General features: G+C 44.1%; 1 protein-coding gene across 4 annotated transcripts in view; it reads right to left on the bottom strand.

The window, feature by feature from the left end:
• Positions 1 to 20448, bottom strand: part of foxp1b (forkhead box P1b) — a 183084-nt gene that overhangs the window by 113094 nt on the left and 49542 nt on the right. For all 4 annotated transcript variants that reach the window (XM_061218901.1, XM_061218902.1, XM_061218899.1 and 1 more), the window contains exon 3: positions 17856 to 17895. The gene's annotated coding sequence lies outside the window, so the exon portion shown is untranslated. The remainder of the gene's footprint in view (positions 1 to 17855; positions 17896 to 20448) is intronic.

The following is a 20448-nucleotide window of genomic DNA, read 5'->3' as shown; positions in this document are numbered from 1 at the left end:
ACACACACAGACCCAGCTAGAGGAAAACAAGTCGCATGCAGTCAACATATTAAAACAGATCTTAAAAGGACATATGCAGGTGAGGCATGCATTATTGATCACACAGGGCTTCTTTCAAACCCAACCTTTGACACAAATGGCAGGCCTTGGGGACATGAATATAAATCTGTAGCCTACTTTTATTTCTTTGTTGCGGATGGCATCTCTTACTGAAATACAGCATCCATTCACCGAGCCGGCTAACCTCCTAACCTTGCTCCTCCTCTCACGTTCCTTACAACTTGGCAGAACAAACCTCCATGCTCCCTGTGTCAACTGGATGAAGCAGTGTTTTGGCAGCCGGATCAGGAATCCCTGTATGACTATATCCGTTTGGCTTTACACCGAGATGAACAAAGAGTTACTGTACGTAACAGATCTCAGTGATCTGTACTGTACGTAACGCCTCAGTGGTCTGTACTGTACGTAACGCCTCAGTGGTCTGTACTGTACGTAATACAACTCAGTGATCTGTACTGTACGTAACAACTCGGTGATCTGTACTGTACGTAACACAACTCAGTGATCGGTACTGCACGTAACACAACTCAGTGATCTGTACTGTATGTAACACAACTCAGTGATCTGTACTGTACGTAACAACTCAGTGATCTGTACTGTACGTAACACAACCCAGTGATCTGTACTGTACGTAACACAACTCAGTGATCTGTACTGTAAGTAACACACCTTGTTGACCTGTACTGTACGTAACACCTCAGTGGTCTGTATTGTACGTAACACACCTTGGTGGTTCTTCGCATGTCTTGTGTATCAAGCGACCGTGCTCAAGCTGCAAAGTCTTCACTTTCTCTAGGGTTGTAAAGGTAGGCTCCGAAAGCAAACACTTTCCTCGCTGGTCTCCTTATCTAGATTTAGACAGGAACCCATCAATAAACAGGTCGTGGCTCGGGTTATGAAACCATGTAAGCGTGCAGTCCTGCACGGTGACCGCTGGGCCGGACAGAGCAAACGATGACAAAGAACGACAGTTCACACAAAGTGCTGAAGACCGGGTTTCACTCGACGCTTCCTCTCCTTCCAGCCCCGCCAAGAGCTGATTGGACGAGACCTGCAGGCCGGCAGGAAACTGTGGCTTTTCTTGCTTTTGCCAGCATAGGCCTAATCTACAGTTATATGTGAGCAAAGCACAATCGTGTGCAGCCATTAGAACAGCAAGCTCCACTTTTAGACAGGACGAATGCAAGCTCATGGAGTCATGGACTGCTCACGTTTGAGGTTGTAAAAGACACACTGTCCAACCGAGATCGCCCCATACACACTGCTGCACATAGATCACAACGAATCACACTCTCAACCTCTCTCCTCCCATTGCATGCTCAAGGTGGTTGACTCCACTCATTGTAGCCTGATGAAAACTATGACTTCTCTGTAAAAAGGTTTCCTAGTCATCAGACACTGAGAATCAAATAAATATTGGTAGACGTGTATCTAATGTGTTTCAAAGACTGCCCCACCTGGTGGATAAATGCATATGACCACTGAGAAATTCTTGCAGTAGTTCTGGTGGGTCTGGGTACTGTAGCCAGTCAAGGCCATACACAGCAGACTAAGCATCTAACTTCAAAGGCCAACCTTTTTTTATGGAAAACTAAAAAGCAACCGAGGCAATATCTCAAGGACATTTGAATACAAGCATTAATGCATATCCAAATATGAAAAATGCACATTCTTTCACAGTGTTCTTTTGTGTCGTTCATATTTGGCAGTCAAATCCGTTGCTGGGTCTTTCAGCAGGTTTAAGTGTTTATCTTGAGCTGGCTGCAGACAGATAAAAAAAAGCAAAAGTTTACGAACACTCCCTCTCAAAATGAATTATCTGTTAAACGTCCCTGTCGAAAATGCAAGTAAACATCAAACTGCATTTGAACCACACGAGGATTACTAAAGAGGGTAAACATGTTCAATGTCTGAACCCCTGTGTAAATCCAGGTTTTCAAACAATAGTCTTTCATTATCAATCAAACCTATTATCATTGGTAAGGTATGTCACGAAAATAAATTTGCCATATTCGACTTGCGACACAACAAGCCTCATCTGAGAAAGCCAGGAACAGGATGAGTTCAGCGGGTGTGCAGGTTTAACACCTTCGTTCTCATAAATATTCTGTTGCCTTCATGCGATTGGGTTTAAAAGGAAAAGGCAGGGCCACGCTCGCAGCGGCGTGTTGTTCTCTCCGGGACGTCAGGCGCATATTGTAATACCTAAACAGATAATTGTGTGGATTTAAAAAGTCGGCATGACGGTAATGCCGCCATTTAAAGCAGTGGGAGAGGGAAGCTCGCGGGGTGCAGATAAATAAGCACACGCAGGTTTCTCCCAGCTGGGCATGGGAGCCCATCTCACATCGCCACACTCGGTGCCTCAGAGCCACAAAACAGGCTTCTGCCTGCCGTGATTAGTGGGAAAGACACACCTGTGTGTGTGTGTGTGTGTGTGTGTGTGTGCGCTTCCACTGTATATGTACAGTATATATTCTTCCCACTGTCAGACGGTGAAGAGTTTTGACACCTTTGTTTAATTTCAGTACATAATTATCCTTACAAAATGTGTGTGTGTGTACATGTATACAGTGTATATACGTATGAAATGCCTGCCATATACGTACAGTATAAAGTCATGTTTAATGTAGCGTACTATTACATTTTGTAATCCTGTATAGGTATGTAGTGTATTGTATGACTGCATGACTTTGAGAACCACTCCAGAAATCCTTGTGTTTATGACAGAAGACATGAGAAAAGATAATATCGCTGATGATGCTAAACCGTGGAACAACTTTCTCCCACAGACAAACATCTACACGAATTGCATCAGATTGGAAAATTTCTTTTCCAGCCCCAAATGAATCAACAGGCTTACCATAAAGTTCAGCACTAGACAGCATTGTGTACAGACAGGGCTGGGGTTTCCTGTAATTATTAACAACTTCATGAATCTGAAGTTTTTTTTGTTTTTTTTACATTCTCTGAAGAATGCTGCCAGGTGGCTGTTGGCTGGGTTATACTCATAATTCCAAAACCCAGATAGATGGCCACTTCAATCCACACCGTAATTTGAAAAATGTGGCAGAAATGTTAATTTTAATATGGGGAGGGGGGTATTGTTCGACAATAAACATGAACAAATATTAACAATGTATCTTGTCTGTGCTGTCCAAACTGTAGAGAGGGTTCCCCTTCCGTTAAGAGGGGCAGGAATCCAGCGGTCGCGTCCGCACCGTAGATAGGTTATCTGCGACCTCGCGTTTTTGTAGCGGGATCCTATGTATAAAATATGAGTTAATGCCCCTCAAATAAAAATATGCCCATCCCCAACAACAGGATGGATGCACTTGGGCCTGCTCTTCAGCTGTTCCTAATGGATAGGCTTTTACTCACTTCATGCTGTCGAGACTAAAGAGCCCATGAATATGTAGCACAAAGTAAAGTTATTCCATTAATTAATCTGAGCAGGCTTAATATGATATCTGTGGCTACTTCTGCGGCGGTCCTTAATGAACTTTCACACCTCATTAGCATATTAATTAGCGCTCAACTCGACAGCTGCCAATAGCCTGGTGCCGTGTCGCCTCCTCACACTGAGGACCTATCCAGAGCTCTGTGGCACTTACGGACATTATTGGATATGTAAAAGCACGGTAATGCGTGTCCATTTACTATATCATAGATTCTAAATAAAACGGATGATATACACAGCAAGATAGCCATTGCGGTTATAATGCACTTTTTTTTATAGTGATTTTAGATGTGCTGCAAATAGCAAAAAAAAAAAAAAAAAAACCTTGGAGGGCAGAGAAAGGACAAGCAGCAGAGTAACTGATATCTATATTCAGTCCGTTTGTGTTTGTTTTTAGGGTGTGTGCATAAGACTTTCCATGTCACTGTCTGTTCTGAAATACAGGAAAATCTAATGCATGAGTCATTTTGAAACGAATGCAGCTGTTTACAAGTATTTCACAAAAAGGGCTGACTGCACTGTTTTTATTCCCTCTCCCTTCTTACTTTATTAACACAGACCGGTTCAATGAAAACATAAATGTCTCGTAAAAATGAGCCCCTGAAATTGGATGTTTTCTGACCTGATTGGCAGGCCTCTTGCATTAATGTGTAAAATCCACACGCACAGTAAACAATAGCACTTTCTGAGACACAAACAGACGCAAACGCAGCAATTACACCCAACTCCTCAAAAACCCCTGGATGTTTAAAAGCTGAAAAAGCAACCCGGCAGCCTACAGAATGTCAGCCGTCTGATCCCACAGATTTCTCTCCCTCTCTCTCTTTTTTTTTCTGGTCCTGCTTTCACGTTTTGCTGAGCTAAGAACAAAGTACAGAGAGTACACAGACAGAGCTTTGCCGCCTTAATACCAAGGAAGAGGAATTTCTCCCCTCGAACCCAAAACAAACAAGGCTGTGCATTTCTTCACACTGTTTAAATGTTAACAGGCAACAGCAAACTTTGAAAAGAATGCACCTCTCCCTCCCCGACACCCAAATCCAATACATTTGGCTTTCACGAAATTAAAAATAAGTCTCTCAAAAAAACAACAAAAAAACTAACAAAAAAAAACAAATACAGCTGCGGCTATTGTTTACTGGCCGGTTTAGTTTGGTATGTGCGCCTGGGAAAGAGCGAATGTCCGCCTCACTGGGAGCTCACGTCTGAAGCCGTGGTGGTACGCAGGCAGCGTGGGACAGACTTACAGGGAAGTGTGCCCAGGACCCAGGGCTAACCTACGGCGCAATTATGCAATGCTATTTTTATGGCTAATACCTTTCCACACTGTCAATTCTCTCCTGCGATATCGCATTCCCCTTCTCCCAGTCCCCTCTCCCCAGCTCCTCGCTCACCGCGGATCCCCTGTGCTATTTATATCAATAACCCGCAGATTCCATTTCCCTGGACAGAGACAGAGAGAGAGGGAGAGAGAGAGAGTGAGAAAGAGGGGGAGAGTGAGAGAGAGAAAGAGTGCGAGAGCAGGAGAGTGAGAGAGAGAGACGGTGTGAGAAAGAGTGTGAGAGAGAAAGAGAGAGACAGAGGAAGGGGGGGGGGGCAATTACTGTAGATTCACTCTTAACCTGGACCCCTTCAGCTCTGAGAAAGCTCTGAGTTCAGTATAGCACACATCATGCTAATACCCTCTTTGTGGACAGTTACAGATGTGAATTGCCAAGGACTACATATGACTACACGCTCTTCCCCGCGATCCGCCCGAGATATTCCCCCGCTCTTCGACAACCTGCATCTCCCCAGCGGAATACACGCTCACACACCACCGACCACGGCTGGCATACGCTCATAAAAGGAGGACAAGTCAAGACAAGAGAAGGGGAGGAGAATGAGAGGCTGAGGAAAAAAAAGTCACAAAATCTTGGCTGACTTACCCGTGAACGGTGAAAGTTGTGAACCATTTTGTAAATCCCACTTGTTTGGTAAAAAGTAGTTTCCCCCCCCTTCACCACAAGTAGAGAAAAGCTGTGAGCAGAAACAGAAGTAGGCTCGCTAGCAGAAGTTGCTCACTGAGCTGTAGCCCTGACTGCAGTCTTCAGAGGGACTGGAGGTATGTGGTCTAAACACAACAAAAGCCAGTGCCTTGCTCTAGATTAAATATGCAGGAAGAGGCCCTTTTGCATAAACACAAACACTCAGCAAATGAAGCACTGGCACAAAGCAGGGGCCGGCCACACGTCCTACCTGTGCGGGGCTCTTTTAATTAGACAGAGCACCCGGAGCGAACACTGTCGTCCACAAAACAAACCGTGGTCTACAGTTATAAAATACAAACAAACAGAAAAAAAACACCCTACACACACGGTGTTTCAGGGGCAAAGACACCACCTGTGTGTGCGTAGCGGCACACTGAGAGGAAATGCTTACAGAGGAGAGACAAGGCTCATCTGTTGACACTGCATGACCTTGTTTTTTTCTGTTTTTGTTTTGTTTTCTACATTTCACAGCAGTCTGTTAAAATTCCTTTTAAAAAGCCATAGGGGGATGTCTAAATAAGACCACTCACAATTCAAACACTCACCTCAAACTTATATTAAATTAATTTCATTGAATCTAATTTATTCCCACTTAGCCACTGAAAATAAGACTGGTGCAATTCAGCTACCTTTTGTCTGTAATGCAGTCAATATAAAATAATTGAATTTCAGTTTACATTGAGAATAATACAAATTCCAAAGTTAAAAAAACTCTAAAATGAATAAACCTTACCAAACAGAATGTACAAATGTACACTTTAAGAGTTTAATTACTATTATTATTAATGACATTAATTATTTATTAGTATTAGTATGACCAATGAAGCATATTAGGCAACAGTAATGGTTGCATTTGCTGTCTGTCACTGTGTACTGTAGAAACATACAATAATCCTAAAATTCAATTCAGTTTCATACAAAAAATCAATTTTCCTTTCCATCATCAGACTGAATTTCAGCTTCACACACTCACGAAAACGCCTCCTACTGGAGAAAGTGGAACATAAAACTGAAGCAAAACTACAGCTGAAAAAATTATTAAACCTCTCTCTCCCTTTCACTCAGTCCCTCTCCCTCTTTCCTTCTATCTATCCCCCTCTCTCACACTACCTCCCTCTCAGTCTCTTTTTCTCTCCCCACCTCTCTCTCCCCCACTCGCATGCTCTCCTTACTCTCTCTCACTCTCTCTCCCTCACTCACTCTCCCCCGCTCTCTCCCTCTCTCTCTCCCTCCCTCCCTCCCTCTCTCTCTGCCAGGTTTCACGGCTACTCCAAGTGAACCCGGGAGAACGGGAGCCGAGCCGTGCAGAGTATCTGGAGCCCAGCTTTAGATGCTGAGTGACACATACTGATGCGCACAGTCAAAGATGTCATTTTCATGCAGGCTCCACTTGTTGGGAAGCGGGGGAGGGAGAGTGTGACGGTGTGTGAGAGAGGAGAGAGGGAGAGAGAGAGAGAGAGAGAGAGAGAGAGAGAGCGGGAGGGAGAGAGGGGAGAGCAGAAACGAGACCTCTGGAAAATAAACAGGGTGTAAAGTTTCAAAGGCTGGGGGACACAGGCATTCCATTGTTCGGGCCAATTATCAGTGGAAAATAATAACAGCAGATGGATCCAGAGCGGCCGGCCTGTGTCGGAGTGGCCTGGCGCTGCAGAGCAGATGATGAAATGCGAGAGGCCACGCCGCTCCACACACCAGATGTGAACTTCCACAAGGACAGTTAAATATGTGCTCCCCAACCGCCACTTCTGCTGCGCACCTCACAAACACCGAATGGCTCCGGACCAACGCTCGCGTTGAATTAACGGCCGACGTCTCTTTCGGCCTTTCCGACGCGCGCGTTAAAACAAGCGCACTTTGCGCATACTTATGAAAAAAATGGAACGGCTTCACGGTTAGCGCACAACATTACCGTGTGAAAGCACCCTCCGTTTGATCTGAAATGATTACGCACAGTACTTAAGACTCAAGTGGGTGTCCTTCAGTGGCCACAAGGGAGGGGGACAGGGGGGGTGTTTTAGGGGGCTGCGCCCCCAAAAAAGTGCCCGCGTTTTCCATAGCAAGGAGCTGAAGTGGAGACGATCAAAGGAGAGACTGTAACGGCGGTTTAAAAAGAGCCGCAATGGCAGCTCATGCCAGAACTTTCTAAACGGTCAATAAACCGCCGTCAACCTGGTGTCGGGTTGACTGTGTTAGTATCAATCCTAAACTCCAGTCAAGTGGGGTAATGCTGATTGCGTTAATATGCAAGGTGTGCAGAAATGCAGACTGCGTGCAGGAGACGGCGTTTCAAAATGGCCGACTCCGAATGGCATAAAAATAAAAAAAATATGAAAAGAAACGACCACATTTCAAGCTTTTATTTTGAAAAATCTCAGAAGCAGTCACCGACCACAGTGGACTCCAATTTCTGGTTTCCAATTTCAGAGAGCCCCGCACCGTGCTTGCTCTAAAAAGGCTTGCGTGTCATTAATTTTGGGTCTTTTCTGTAGTGCACCTGCACGGAGGGCCCAGCCGTTCTCCCCGCACATGGGCACTCGTGAGAAACCGCAGAAACCCAGACAGCGCTGAGAGAGGCCCGGGACCTGACAAACGATGATGACGGGACGGTGTCCTTAACCGAAAAAGCGCAACTCCACGCATCTGTCGAGGGGGGGAGGGCAGATGTCTGCGGATAGCGTTACAGAAAAACTGCCCTTTTTCTTTTCGGAAGAGAACATTTTTTTTTTTTGTTTCATTAACTCTGGACTGAAGAATAATTATCCCCCCGTAGACCGTAATCACCACGCAGAGCAGAATGGAGGAGAAAGTAGTTTCCACTTCAGTCATTAAAAAGGTTTTTGTTTTTGCCTTTCTCTCGGAAGTGAGTGAGAGTGAGTGATCAAATAATGGAAGCCGGCCTCACGCAAGCGGAGAGACAGAACCTGAAACTGTCTTTTATACGGCCTGAAAATGTGCTGATGTTATCTGGGCTGATTCTTAACTAAATAATAAAATAGTGTTCTTTCCTGTCCCCGCACTTGCACACCTCCGCATGGGTCTGAAGCTCCAGCGATGTGAAGGGCCGACCACCCCGTTCACTGGAGGACGAACGCAATTAACCGTGTTTAGAGCAAAACCGCGCCGAACGCAAACAGACCGTTTTATAATTGTATATAATATTTCATATGACTAACAGTGCTTGAAGGTGCTTGTAATACTACCCCTTAAAATATAAATCCCTTAAGGAGTTGGGCACAAAAAATAGAAACTGGATTTAATTAGCTTATAAAAATAATTGCCATTAGCGGTCTCATTGAAGGGGCCAGAGCGTTTGCTGCAAAACGTCTTTTCTTTCCTTTTCTTTTTTTTTTGCGGACTGAGAGAAGACAAAGGATTTAAGCGAAAGTTGAAAAGCGGCAGTGGTTTCTTGCACTGACACAGGGGTCGAGTTAATTAGACTGTTGTCATTTAAACGAGGACAGCTATGTGAGCGCACTTCCTCACAGAGCAGGTGGTGCATGCTGTGGGAACCGGGTCTTTACACGCGTGTTCTGGACCTGGAGTCGGCGCCACGGCAACCCGCAGTCGGCTCTGCCCATTAACGTGCCACGACAAGAACACCAAACCCACCGCTACGAAACGAGTCTCCGTGAGAACCGTGACTCACGACTGACAATTTGGGATTCATTCAAGCAATTTGCTTCTCTTCAACGATCACATTTTAATGGGCATACTGTAATTTTAATGGACTTACTATATAACTTATTTTCATTTTTTTTTTTTTTCATAGAAACAGTCTGTTCTGCAGAGGCACACTTACAAAAAAAGAACATAGAAAATATCCATATCAGCATATCCCGTATTTAATATGGATATACTTAACTGATTTGAATGTATAACTCCATTTCAAATTATGCAGTTCAAGTAGCGCTGAAGTGAAATTGGATACCTGTTATGTTTGCACCTTTGTTTCACTACTGAAACCAAACCAGACTGGATATGGCACATTATTGAGATTATTTGGTACAAGCCTCACCGGATATTTTAGCATAAAGGAAAAAAGAGCAAATATGTGCATTTATCAATGTGCAAATATGCCTACCTGCTGTGCTGTTCGCTGGGTACATGCATGAACAAAACGGAATAATGCGCTCAAGTTGGTGTGATAAGGAGAGGGAAATAAGGCCGGGCAGAGCACTGCTGAATCTATCCACATGCAAATGATGTTTTCGCTCAAGAGTGGAAAACCGACACAAAATGAAAGGGATCTTTCACCCCGCTGTATTCCCAGCTAATTTAAGCAAATGGTGCGGCTTTCAGGACACTGAAAGGTATTTTACAATATTGCGGTGACAAGAGCTTATGTCTTTTATTGAATGCGCCGTCCCAATGAGTCCGGTCTGAATTACAAACGGGCCCTTCATCCAGGGGCGTGATGCAATCGTTTACAGCACAAACGGGCCGTCCCGAATTGCGACGTATACAGCAGACCTGGCCACTGGCAGCACGACAGGAGTGGGAGAGCTGGCGGTTACAGCATTTCGCGGGTCCACTGTACATGGGAGGCAAGCTAGCCGGCTGAACACTGCGAGCCCCCTGCGATGCACTGCGGACAGGTGCCGAGTGACAAGTGACGGGCGAGGACAGCGACCCTCAATCGGTGAGGAACCAGGCTCGTCTGGTTCCCCCACGACACACGACCGACTGCAGGGTCACTCTGACCGCACAAGGGTCACGGGGCGGTCGACCGTGTGGTGAGAGTCACGCCAAGCCAATCTGTCCCACACCGGTTCAGCCCTTCACACAAGCCCAATGAAACGCATTCACACAGTGGTCCACAGGAGCATTGGCTTTAACTCACCAACAGTTTCTATTTTTCATTGTGTTAATAGGGGCGGGGAGTTCATCGTTTTTAACATTGAAGATTAATATTTCATCGAGTGTTAATATTAATTTGATCAGAAATTAACTTTATTCAATAATTAAATGCATGCAAATTAATAATTCAAGAATAAGAATTATTAGAATATGTTAAGAAGGAAAAAAAAAAAAGAGATATCCAACTGCCTGTAGCAACAAGAAGGGAGGAGAAAATGTGTGTGGCAATTATGTCCACAGTTATGGGGCTCTTAGCACACGGCACTCACTGTGCCAGACTCGCACTTGCCGGCTTGACTTGCCGTCTTGGAAGCAGAAGTCCTCCCAGAAACCTTTTCCTTAAAAAATAAATAAATAAAAATGTACCCGATTACCATGGAAACCTCTGTGACAACATCCCGATTTAAACTGCTCTTTCAAATCAGCAAAGTGAGCCTGTGTGGCCGGCTCTACCGAGGGAATAGGAAACAACAGGTTGTTTTGTTCTGTGGGGTGTACACGCAGAGATAAGGGGTGGCGCAGGCAGGGGAGCGGAGCTCTGCTTTAAAGCTCCGTGTTTCCTAGCCTCTTCCATCAGAGATTTACAGGGATTAGATGGAGAAATTAAAGCCTAATCTTTATTTGACAGGGCAGCCGATCTCTGGCTCGCTGGTCACTCGTCAATATAGACCTCTCTGTGGCACTCAGGCCTCCGACCAAAAATAACTCTGCCCTTTCCAAACCCTCAACATCTCAAAATGTCTTTTCAAAATGTAACATTACAAGTGCACTGCAAAAAAAAACTGCAATAAAAAGGCTTATATTTAGACTTAAAGTATTATTTCTATTACTTTTTTGGCTAAATGAAACAAGAAAGGGGTGAGAAAGTTTGACTTACTTCAGTGAGAACTTCACTTGTCAAGCAAACAATATCTTAAAACAAGCTAATATTTTCTACTTAAGTCGAATTACAAGACTAAAAATGCTGGTTAAGACAGGTTGTTTTGCAGTGTGAACAGCAGGCAAATAGCAACATCAAGCAGCAAACTATCACTCACATAACCTCATTAAAGAAGCACCTCTCATTTTCATCATTTTTCAAGAACAATTATTCATGCTAACTGTACCAGACTTACATCTCAGTATATAAGGCATACAATACATCATGTAGATCTTACTATTTTTGAAATGGGCTTTTTTTATATCTCAAAAGTGTCCATTTAGAAATATGACCAATCTCAATGTGCTGCTTAAAAGAAAGATAGAAAAAGATATTTCACTGAGATGTATAGTCAGGACAGATAACCAATTCATCAAAAGGCTGGACAACGACACTGTCTAAATTTAAACTCTTAAACGGAGCACAGAGGCAGCTCCTTTGCTTAAATTATTCATTACTGTGCTGTTATTACCCAGCATATAGAATTAAAAATAGCTGATTCCACTTAATTACGGTTTCTGGTTAATACTTGCCGCAGATGTCACGGCGTGCTCCAGCCATCTTTCACAATGTTTAACCCTGTCAAACAGTGCAGGAGGGCCCGCGCTGCGTGCCAGCACAGACACACAGACCGGTCGGAGAGGGCCTGTTTTTGTTGGGTGTAACGTGCATTTCTGAGCAAGTGGGAAAACAAAATAAACATCTGCTGGACTGTGCCATAACACAGCGCATTGTGCTGGACCCCGAAGACAAACCGTGATGTTTTGGAAGCATTAAACTTTTGGACCGGGGCGGACTTTCCAGAGCTGTAATTCGGAGCATTCCCACAGACTGCACTCCCGACAACGGGGAAGCATTCGCCATGACGACCATGAGAATTCCCAAAAAAATGTACCATGTACATGAATTTAAATGTATACATGCACTTGTAAGTCGCTTTGGATTAAAAGCGTCTGCCAAATGACTTAAAATGTAAAATGTAATGTAAAATGTATACATGAAACATAAGCTGCTGTGCTTGTCATATATGCTGCATACAAGAAAACAAAGACATAGTCATTGTATGTTTACAGACTCAAGTTTGATGACAAGCTAGCTTTACTGTATATCTGGAGAAGTTGCAAATGTCATTCCCGTTTCAGGTGAGCAAAGAAAAATGATGAATAACTGAAGAGTTGCGTGCAGGAATTCATGTGGTGTTAAATAAACCATAGAAACAGGATGGATTTATCAGTTATGTCAAGAAAACAGGCTTTGAGCTTTTTAAATATAAGGTATAAGGTGTTTACAAAGCCCAAACATAGGCATTTGCAAACATAATAAAACAAAGAAAAAAGAAAAAGTAGTGGAAGCTTTGTTTCTTTGAGGGCATATTGTAAATATGTGTAAATGTCAGCATTCCAAAGTTAAACGAAAAAGACACTATGGAAATTAACTCCTTTACGTTCCCTTAGCCCTGCCTCTATAAAATGCGATTAAAATAAACACAAAAAGAAAGCAAGAGTAAAATACCAGGCATGTGGATCAGCTACTGCATGATCGCTGGTGTTAACATGGTTAAATGAGCATACAGGAAGCATGGTATATGCCTTATTTTGTCAGTACAGTGTACAGACTACAAACTACCTTGAAACCTGATCCTACAATATATCAGCAATACATTTCCCATGGAAATGCTCAATGTTTGGATTTGAACAACATTTCCTTTAAAGAGTGACTATAGCCAATTGGTTGCAACCATCACTTCAATTTGATACCATGAACCAGTGAAACCAGCAGTTACGTCACAAAAAATATGTAAGTATGTACATGCATCTACAGTATGTGTACACGTGTGCATGTGTGTGCAATGTGCAGTAACCTCTGCTGTAATTGGATAACAAGAATTGACCATTTAACACAAACAATTCTGAAGGCTAGTGGACACAAATGCATTAGTAGTAACCTAATGCAGGACGGACCAGTGAAGAAAAGGCCAGGCATGCTCACATCAGAGCCTGCTCTCTCTGCCCTTTAAGACAAAGGCTTGTTCATGTCTGTACTCAACACAGCATATCACTTCTTTTCCAGGCCATGCCGAGTACAAATAGGCCATATGCAAATAGTGATAACCACGCAGAAATAAAAATGTTTTGTGTTACGATTTGAATATTTAAATCACACATTTTAGATCTAGATATTTTATGGTAATTTTCATATATGTGTACAAAGGCAGCAAGTAAGCAGATAGTGGGCTACAGTCACTTTTTCCTCAGCAAGTTTCCTTCACCAATAGAAACTAAAGCAAGGGCTCCACACAGCTGTATCCTCTCAAGAAAAACGAAGGGAAGAAAGAAGAGAAGAAAAGCAAAGAGTCTATCCAACTATGAGGCTCTTAGTGCTAACTGTGAAAAGTTTAGTTAACCATTCTGCCCTGAAAACAATCACATTTTCTGGCTGTTGCAGAGATGAATGATATACACGAAAGTACAACAACACACCATTGAATGTTCACCTGTAAGTTGAGAGAAAACCAAACTGCTTTTGTACTGAATAGAAGCCACTGCTACTGAACGTGGGACGCACAAATCACCCACACACACGGCACTTAACCAAATTGAGAATGACTGCATTTACATAGCCGCGGCGCTGGCTACGATTGTTATCTACAAAATGTTACCCGTTTAGTGACACAATGGAATAGAACAATTCAGGTTATGGGGCAGGCCAGAGAAAGCTTTAATTGCGCACATGAAAATACATGAATCCGTCACTGGCTCGCCGTCAGCGAAAGGCAGCGTTTTTTTTTTTTTTAAACGACGGCTGGAGCAGCTGTTGCCGCTCCTTCATTGGCTTGTAAAGAAGATGTTACACTGTCTCACCTCGGCGACGCAAAGCCCACATGGTTTGCCTTTGGGGCCCCGAGGAGACCGGTAGATTAAACTGCAAGGGGAATCATTAAGCGCGGCCCTGGCTCTACCTGTGCCGTCTGCGCACTGCACAAGCCGCGCCGAGTGGCGCATTTGCCGGGGAGAGGCGATACACAGCTCTGCTTTGATCTGCTCCTCTGAGAGACCATTTATGCCACCGTCCCTTGATACCTCTGAACTAGAACAATGAGACGAGAGAGAGAGAGGCAGCCTGGGAAGACGACGCACGACACCAACCTTTTTAAAGAGGCTCGCTTTATTTATTCTGAACAAATAAAAGTATTTTTGTATACTGTATGCCTCACCGTGGTTTGCTACAGACATTATTGAGCATCAGGCTGCTTAGTGACACGGGTCTCTTTGCTGGGAGGACTTTGAGGATGTTTGACCATTACAACCGTTCCTGTTCTTCCCGGCAGGCCTGAAGTCTTCCAGGTTTTAGTTCTCGTGAGCGGCAGACCCCGGTCGTATCGGAGACTCGTGACTGGCGCACAGGCCTTTCCTCATGCTGCCAGGACGCTGGGAGAAGCCCTGGCATGGCCTTGTGGGCCAGTGGCGCTTGGCTGGTGGAGGAGCCCTGTTGGCTGACACAGTCGCCGGGCGGTTTGGTTGGTTCCAGGCAGGGCGACACATCTGCTGCTTGTCACACTGCGATGTACATGTCTGCAGCCCAGGCGTGCCCTAGGTCACAAGCTCCCTGCTCTTAGTGCCGAGAAACAGGGTACAGCCCCCGCAAATCCCCCTGACCTGCCCCTCCCCATACACAGACACACGCGCACACACACACACACACACACACACACACGCACACACACAGACGCATGCCAGCTATAGCTATGACAACCCGCTGCTACCACCAAGTCATATATAAAGTGTCCACACCAGGCACCGTACTGAAACCGCATGAAATCGCAGACTCTGACTCATCTCCGTCAAGCCCTACATTGACACTCCTTTCATTCGCCCCAGCAGTGGATTTCAGAGATCGCAAACTGATGCCATGGAAACCATAGAGTTAGGTAGGGAGGGGCAGTTGGAGGTTCACTTGCCCCAGATAAAAAGGTTTCAGAAAGTGTGAGCCACCAGGCAGGACTGAAGGTGACGGTACTTGGGGAAGGATGCACTGCACTCAAACACTTCACTTGAACTTTTCTGCCTTTTCAGTATTCAGTGGTTTGTCAATATTGAGAATCCATAAATTTTCCACCCAAGGAGTGGCTTTTCATTGCCTAAAGACTGCTTCAGGGGTGTTCTGCAACACAATGAACATTATCTGGCTTTGCCAGGGTAATTAAATTGTCAATAAATGAATCTTAGTGAAAAAAGGTGTGTGCGCGCATGCTCACGTTTGACACATTTCTTGATGCAACTAAAAAAATAAAGATAATTACTTGCATTTCACTGAAGGTGAATAACAACTACACTGCCTGACATTAAGAGCCATTTAAAAAAATAAAATAATTTGAACATCATTAGCAAATGTACATTTTAGAATGTATATTACACATTTTGAAATTCAAAACAGGGCTGGGATTACCTGCACCTCAGACTAAAATCTCCATGTGAAATTGAATGAAGCCTGACAGCCTGGTTATATTGAGCAGGTTTGCTCTGTGCCCCCTGCTCCGTGCTGAAATGTTGGAGAAGTGGTTACTAATTGCAGGTTTTCAGATAGTCAGGTTTTACAGAAGTGCTACATTAGTCTGTCTTTTCTGTGCCAATCACTTAACAAGGGCTGCTGATAATTGGACATTTTACATTCATTAAAATGCAATAGAAAGGTTTCTTCGGTAAAATCCATTAACAGAAATTATTATTATTACTATTATTATTATTGTTGTTGTTAGGTTATTTGGTCTCCTCATAATATTGTTGTTCCTTTTCTACACTTTTTTTGTCTTCCATGATTGATTTCTTAAAACTCATGTTCTCAAAAAATGTAGCAGACAGGTATGGACAATTATCAATGGGCCAACTATTATTATGGGGTAGGGTGCTGCAGAAATCAATTTACAGCCAAGTTTTCAAAAGTGAATTAAAAGCGTGTACACTGCAAGCGAATAAAGAGACAGGTCAGAAATACAGTGTGCCCTTTGCCATAACAAAACATTTTCTAACTCGTCTTAGACAGCTACACCCAACTGGATGCCTTCAACTTGGATTGTTATCGGTGTGTCGAGCAAATACACAAAAAAGTAAACATATGGCCAAGAACCAGAAGGAATTATATTTGAATTAATGAAAAATAATAAAGGATATGCAGATACAATCAACAGTAAGGATTGCAATATAACCACATATGAGGTTGAGAGTTGAGGTGGATAATATTTTCTGCGTTTATGCAGCGTAGTGATCAGCCTGTCCTTCATTAAGGGATCTGACATCCATGAGAACAACACGCTGGCCCACCGCCTCCTCTTGCCTCACTCTCCGGGACCTGCCCGGCCAACTCCGGTGGAAATATCACAGGCTGTTATCATTCCAGAGAGAGGTCTACGACCGAGAACAACAAAGCTTTCATTTGAGACGGTATCCGACCGCCCCACAGCTGGGCTTCGTTATGGCTCTTTCCCGCCACCTCGCCCTCACCCCGCGGTGAAAAACGAGCCAAAGGGGTCTCCCCTCCTCCAGAGAAAAAGGTGCAGGTCCCGCCCCCTCCTCACACCATACAAAACCCAAATGGCTCCCACACCTGCCAGTCCAAAATGGATGCCTCATCATTTCCAAATCAGAAGTACTCATCTGCTAGCCGTCTTCACGGGTCAGTCACAGTGTAATCATGTACAGCATCTGGATATAATGTTCAAATACAACACAAACATACAAAAACTGCTGTAAAGCCATAAAAGACATCATTGGGAAACGGCTTTTTATTTGGCCAACAGCGTAAGTGACACCTGATAATGGACTGCTATCCTCAGGAAAATGAGATTTTCCATATCACAACAAGATGAAATGTTAATAGTAGACATTAGATGCGAGAGTTGCACAACATATCACGCCGCAGGTCTACACAATATTTAATAACAAACAAAGCACACTTAAACTTAAGGGGCGACAAAGTTAGTGCTGTGTTCAGGCTTTCCACATGACTGTGTTGTGTGTGCCTGGGAAGGTCAACAACTGTGTGTGTTTACAGTACATGCTAAGCTTTGAAACTGTTTGGTGATGTGCTGGCTGAGGCGGATCGTTGTTTGTTTATGACGTATTTACACACTACACAGGGCATACATACACAATATGAAGGACAGTCCAATATTGGCTTATTTTTTTCTCCCATGACACAAAAGTAAAGATCATACAGACTTCTATGTGGATTTTCAGGTGCTACTACACTAAGGGTACACTGAATTGTGTTCAATACACATCGTTACTTATATACATCATCGCTTATATCGCTACTATTCACAAGTCTTTTGATTTTTCAAATGCCCTTCTGACGTCCAAAAAAAGCAAAGGGGATATTCTTTAAGCATTCAAATGGGCTCACGCCAATTTGCTTACGGGTCTGTAATGGCTGTTCACAAATACAGTCGACTGCGTTACATTTGCATACGCTGTCAATTGGGAGATTCAGAGAGTTTACCTATCATGTCAGATTAGAGGTCACTGCCACTTACTTTGATCCGTCGTTCCACTGGAAGTGACCACTGAAGTCTCCTGAAAATGAGAGAGAGAGAGAGATAGAGAGAGAGAGGGGGGGGGGGGGGGGGGGGGGAGATATCATGAGTAACAGTGAAGTACGATTGTATCATTGTACCAAAACTGTGTATGAACGAATTACAGTACATTTCCTGTTATCCTACTGAAAGCCCACAAATGAGCAGCATTTTAAAAATATGAGCACGACTACCACATTTAATCTCCTTTTGGGAAGCGGTACAACTCTGCATCTTCGGGAGAATAATGAGCGGTCTGGCAGCTAGATATGCGTCCACCTGCCATGGCCCTAGGTTAGGACTTCCAAAGCAACACAACAATTCTTTCCACCTGGGTAGGGTAGGTTTGTTTCTGTTTTTATTTTGCTTTTAATCCAGCCCTTTCTTTATACCTTCTGCCAAGATTGTCCTTTTTCACTTGTTATTGGAATACTGAAATTTATATGAGAATGTAAATGAGCATTGTTGCTAGCATTATTAGCATTGCACTCTATACCTCACAAAATAGAAATCTGAGAGAGAATAAAGGAGAAGAGATCGAAGAAGAGCCAAACATTGCCTATAAAAAACAAGGGACCGGCCAAAGCTACAGAACGGATTACAAATGTACATCCAGAATTTACTCTAAAGGCATAGCACAATTAGCACTAGCTTTATCTGTAGAAAAACAATCCTGCTGCTAGTTATGCAGTGGTCATCTTTGCAAGGGCTTGTTCATTAAACCATTCAGTAGGTTCAGCTGAGCTTCCCCTTTCTCCCCTTTGTCTTAAATATCTTTTGATGCGTATACTTAGCATCTCAAATGAAATTCCCTTGATTAAACAAATAATGGCACAATTCAGAAAACTGTAATTGAGTTCAAATTGATTCTAGTGCTGCTCTAATTGCATTTAAACACTGTTCTTTCCTAACCCTGGATCCGAAGCTCCTTAATTACTGGCCTCTGAAGACAAATCCCTGAGGTCTGAATGGAAAAATAAAAATAGTGTAAGTTTTACAGCACGCTGTTAAAATGACCTATAAACTTAAAAAAAAAAATTCAATACGAAGTCTCTTCAGGGTGGGTTCTGCAAAAACTGAAATAGCCTGCACTGTGCCCTGCGACCCCAACCTGCCCCCGGCTCCCCCCCCCACCCATCTCCCAAAAAAATAAATAAAAATTTTAAAATTTAATTCATGCCACAAGTTAACAGTGAACCTCAGCTGCTAAATCCTGCCCTACAACCCGCCCTCCCCCCCCCATCCTTTTCCCTCCTTTTTTAAACCGAGAGTGTAAAACAAATAAATAAATAAGTGAAAAACGGCTAAATGTGTTTCCTGACAGGGGTGGAAAAAGCCCATCCTGCTCCGGAGGACTCGCCCGACGGCCGCCTTTCTTGCCGAGGCAAGCAAAAGCTCCCTGAAAGGAAAGGGCCTGCCAACTCAAACAGGGCCTTCGCCCGATGGCCCCCGGGCGGGGAGCAGGCTTCCTGAGGGCGCCGGGCAGCTGGGCAGCTCCCGCTGGAGGCAGCGGGAACGCCAGCGCTACTGTAAACTGTCTCTGTCCTCCTATCAGCAGGACATCCCAAATCAAAGCCGCGCTGCCTTCGCGTTCACCCCGCCTAAGCGGACGCCATTGTTCCCCCCCCGCCCCCCCACCAAACTTCCCACCGGTCGCAGAGATGGAGCTCGGAGAGGGCGTGCGCTTTCCCGTCGACGCGGTGGAAAAGGAGATGGAGGGATGACATTCGGCGGCCGATAAAAATGCGGAGGCTTTGAAAGCGATTAGGGTCTTATTTTCTGTCGAGCGCCTGCCACCAGAGGGGAAACCAGAACAATCAACTCTACTGCTTAAAAAAAATTGTACTTTTTTTATTTTGCTGAATTTAGAAAAACTAATTAGATTTGCTCTCATAAATCCAACCTGAATATGACCGATTTAGAAAGAGCGTGGCGAGGGGTGACGGTAACACAACATGTCGGGCGAGGACAGGAAGCCTCCACCTGCTCAACTCCACCTCAGCCTCTCCGGCAGCGGAGGGCTAAGCCCTTGCAATAAGCGGACGGTTTGCCAAAAGTGGCTTTTCATGAAAGGATGTTGCATGTACAAAGTAACCGCTGTGCTGGCTGTTAGGCTCGGAGAGCTCAAACCACCTGACTGACCGTCGCACGAGCAAAAGACGAACCGAACTTCCACCGCAGCTGCAGAAAGAATAACCACCACCCTGTTTATCACATCACTTCCTCTTTCAAGGGTAACGAAATCAAGGTTTACCAGGCGGGAAAACATCATTTATGGCACACCGTTAAATTTTACTTTAAATATACATACACCGATAGATATCTTCCGTACGTTATCTTTATTACATTTTTTTTTTAGACGTGGTGAGACTTCATGCTTAAAACGGCTTGTGTAAATTAATGACAAACGTGTGAAAACTGTCTTCAGAAACTCTGCCGCTATTCCCTGTACAAACAGCAGCGGTCTTTCATCACTGTCGGCTGAAAGACTGATGGCCTGTCAGCGGCCGCCCCTCCTCCAGCACCACTTTTTGGGTTGGGAAGTCGCTAAAAA

The sequence above is a fragment of the Conger conger genome, chromosome 14 (assembly GCF_963514075.1).
Source record: "Conger conger chromosome 14, fConCon1.1, whole genome shotgun sequence".
Classification (NCBI taxonomy): Eukaryota; Metazoa; Chordata; class Actinopteri; order Anguilliformes; family Congridae; genus Conger; species Conger conger.
The sequence above is the reverse complement of the archived record's forward strand: the minus strand, read 5'-3'. Positions and strand labels throughout refer to the sequence as shown.